We start from the raw sequence: 3,346 nt of genomic DNA on the forward strand, positions 1-3,346 counted from the left end.
GAGAGAGAGAGAGAGAGAGAGAGAAATATAAATGGCTTATAAAAATCTAGTATGATACTAAATATATTTTCTAATTAAAGAAGTGCAAATCAAAATAACTATTTTAATTTATCAAATGATCAAAGAACCACATGATAGAAGCAGGACACAGTGTAAACAGAAATTCTCATCCCCTTTTGGTTTGCATGCAAATTTGCAACTCTTTCAGGAGATAATTTACCAATACCTGGAAATTCAGCAATATTTCCAACAATTTAAAAATCCACCCTGCTGCTCCCAGAGTCCCGGAGTCAAAGCCGGTTCCCAGCCCAGTCCTGTCCCGCAGTCGCCTGGCTCCTCTTTCCTTCCAACATGACAGATGCCGCTGTGTCCTTCGCCAAGGACTTTCTGGCAGGTGGAGTGGCTGCGGCCATCTCCAAGACCGCGGTAGCACCCATCGAGAGGGTCAAGCTGCTGCTGCAGGTGCAGCATGCCAGCAAGCAAATCACTGCTGATAAGCAATACAAGGGCATTATAGACTGTGTGGTTAGTATCCCCAAGGAGCAGGGAGTCCTGTCCTTCTGGCGTGGTAACCTGGCCAATGTCATCAGATACTTCCCCACCCAGGCTCTCAACTTTGCCTTCAAAGATAAATACAAGCAGATCTTTCTGGGTGGCGTGGACAAGAGGACCCAGTTTTGGCGCTACTTTGCAGGAAATCTGGCATCAGGTGGTGCTGCTGGAGCCACATCCTTGTGTTTCGTGTACCCTCTTGATTTTGCCCGTACCCGTCTAGCAGCTGACGTGGGCAAAGCTGGAGCTGAAAGGGAATTCAGAGGCCTCGGCGACTGCCTGGTTAAGATCTACAAATCTGATGGGATTAGGGGCCTGTACCAAGGCTTTAATGTGTCTGTACAGGGCATTATCATCTACCGGGCTGCCTACTTCGGCATCTATGACACCGCAAAAGGAATGCTTCCAGATCCCGGAACACGCACATCTTCACCAGCTGGATGATCGCGCAGTCTGTCACTGCTGTTGCTGGGTTGACTTCCTATCCATTTGACACTGTTCGTCGGCGCATGATGATGCAGTCAGGGCGTAAAGGAACTGATATCATGTACACAGGCACACTTGACTGCTGGAGGAAGATTGCTCGTGATGAAGGAGGCAAAGCGTTTTTCAAGGGTGCATGGTCCAACGTCCTCAGAGGCATGGGTGGTGCTTTTGTGCTTGTCTTGTATGATGAAATCAAGAAGTTCACATAAGTTATTCCCTAGGTTTGTTCCCCTGTAAACAGGCATGTTGTATTATAATCTTGAGCATTCTTGACAGGCTCTTGTCTGTCTTATCAAAAGCAACTATGTGCTGGTTGAAAATGGGAAACAATAATATTCTTCTGACCAGTTTTCTCTTAAAGCCATTTCCATGATGATGATGATGATGGGACTCAATTACATTTTTTTATTTCAGTCACTCCTGATAAATAATTTGAAGAAATAAAAATATACACAATAAAAAAAATCCACCCTGCTAATGTGCACCCTGGGACACAGCAGGTAACGGCTCAAGTTCTTGGGTCCTTGTCACCCACATGGGAGATCCAGATTGAATTGCTGGCTCTTGGCTTGGATCTAACCCAGCCCTGGCTGTTGTGGACATTTGGGGAGTGAACCAGTGGGTGGGAGATCTGTCTGTCTCTTGATCTCTCTGCCTTTCAAATAAAAAAAAATTAAACACACCAACTTCTTGACATATATATTTAGTGTGAGGTACAGGTAGATCTAGAGGTACCGAAGTGGAAAGATCTTACTTGCAGCCATTATTCAAGCTTTTCTCGAATGTTCTGCCTCTCTTCTTCCTCCCCACATAAGGTAGGATTGCACTTTCCTGGCGAACATGAGCTTCCCATCTGCCCAGTCTAGATGAACAACATGAGTGAGAACCCAACATTTGTAGTTTTATTTTTCTAAAATATTTATTTATTTATTTGAAAGGCAGAGTGACAGAGACAAAGACCTTCCTTCCGCTAGTTCACTCCTGAAATGGCTGCAATGGCCAGGGCTGGACCAGGCTGAAGCCAGGAGCCTGGAGCTCTATCTGGGTTTCCTATGTGGATGGCAGGGGCCCAAATACTTGGGCCATCATCTGCTGCCTCCCAGGAGCATCAGCAGGGAGCTGGGATCGGAAGCGGAGCAGCCAGGCAGCAGCTTAACCCAATGCACCACAACGCCAGCCCTGAAGTTGTTTTTTTTTTTTTTTTTTTTCATTACCTCAGCATGTTCTGGTCTGTCCTCATATAATCTCCAATGTAATTATTAAATGAAAAAAAAACTGAAATGCAAAAAGAGAGAGCTCGTTCGTGTACATGCATGCGTGTTTGTACGCTGAAGACATTTCTGGAAAGATTCGTGAGAAGCAATAGGGCTTACAACAAAGGAGCTGAAAGGAGGCAGAGATGGACTGCACGGGCTACATAAGTTTTTTTCTTTTAATTAATTAATTAATTAATAATTTACTTAAAGATTTATTTATTTGAAATGCAGAGTTTTGTTTAAAGGGTTAAAGGAGAGAGAGAGAGGGAGAGAGAGAAAGAGAGAGAAGAGAGGGAGGTATCCTCCATCCATTGATTCACTCCCCAAATGACTGCGATATTGGGGCTGGGCCAGGCTGAAGCCAGAAGTTTCAGCCTCATCCGGGTCTCCCATGTGGGGTGCAGGTGCCCAAGCACTTGGACCATCTTCCACTGCCTTTCCAGGTGCATTAGCAGTGGGGAGCTAGATCAGAAGCAGAGCAGCTGGGACTCGAACCAGTGCTCTGACATGGGATGCCAGAGTTGCAGGCTGTGGTTTAACCCGTTCCACCACAACATTGAACCCCATTTTAAGTTTTTAAAGATGTGTTTATTTGATAGGCACTCATATTGTGGTATATCATGTTGTTTTGTAATTCATTTAACAATAGTCTGCTGTGAGTGCTTTCATTCAAGATAGTTGTTTGGTGTGGGTGGGTGCTTGGGAGGGTTCATTGAGTTACATTCCCCAGAATAAAATTACTGTGTTAAGGAATCTGAATGCTTTTATAGTTCTTGCTATTTATAATCATTGCATATGTTGAATTGTGTTTTCAGTGTCTAAAAAATATTTTCTTGGGGCCGGAGTTGTGGCAGTGGGTTAAACTGCCACTTTTTTTTTTTTAAATTAATTAATTTATTTGAAAGTCAGAGTTACACAGAGAGAGAGGAGAGGCAAAGAGAGAGAGAGGTCTTCCATTCACTGGTTCACTCCTCAGGTGGCTGCAACGGTCAGAGCTGCGCTGATCCGAAGCCAGGAGCCTGGAGCTTCTTCCGTGTCTCCCTTTCCCAGGC

At 44.7% G+C, this 3,346-nt stretch overlaps 1 pseudogene across 1 annotated transcript; it reads left to right on the forward strand.

The window, feature by feature from the left end:
- Positions 1-270: 270 nt before the first annotated feature.
- LOC149119584 (ADP/ATP translocase 2 pseudogene) lies at positions 271-1,503 on the forward strand (annotated as a pseudogene). Its single transcript, XR_016228077.1, has one exon. The product of XR_016228077.1 is annotated as an ADP/ATP translocase 2 pseudogene (transcript).
- The last annotated feature ends 1,843 nt before the right edge of the window (positions 1,504-3,346 follow it).

The sequence above is a fragment of the Oryctolagus cuniculus genome, chromosome X (assembly GCF_051225735.1).
Source record: "Oryctolagus cuniculus isolate XC-2025 breed Fujian yellow rabbit chromosome X, ASM5122573v1, whole genome shotgun sequence".
In the NCBI taxonomy this organism is placed as follows: Eukaryota; Metazoa; Chordata; class Mammalia; order Lagomorpha; family Leporidae; genus Oryctolagus; species Oryctolagus cuniculus.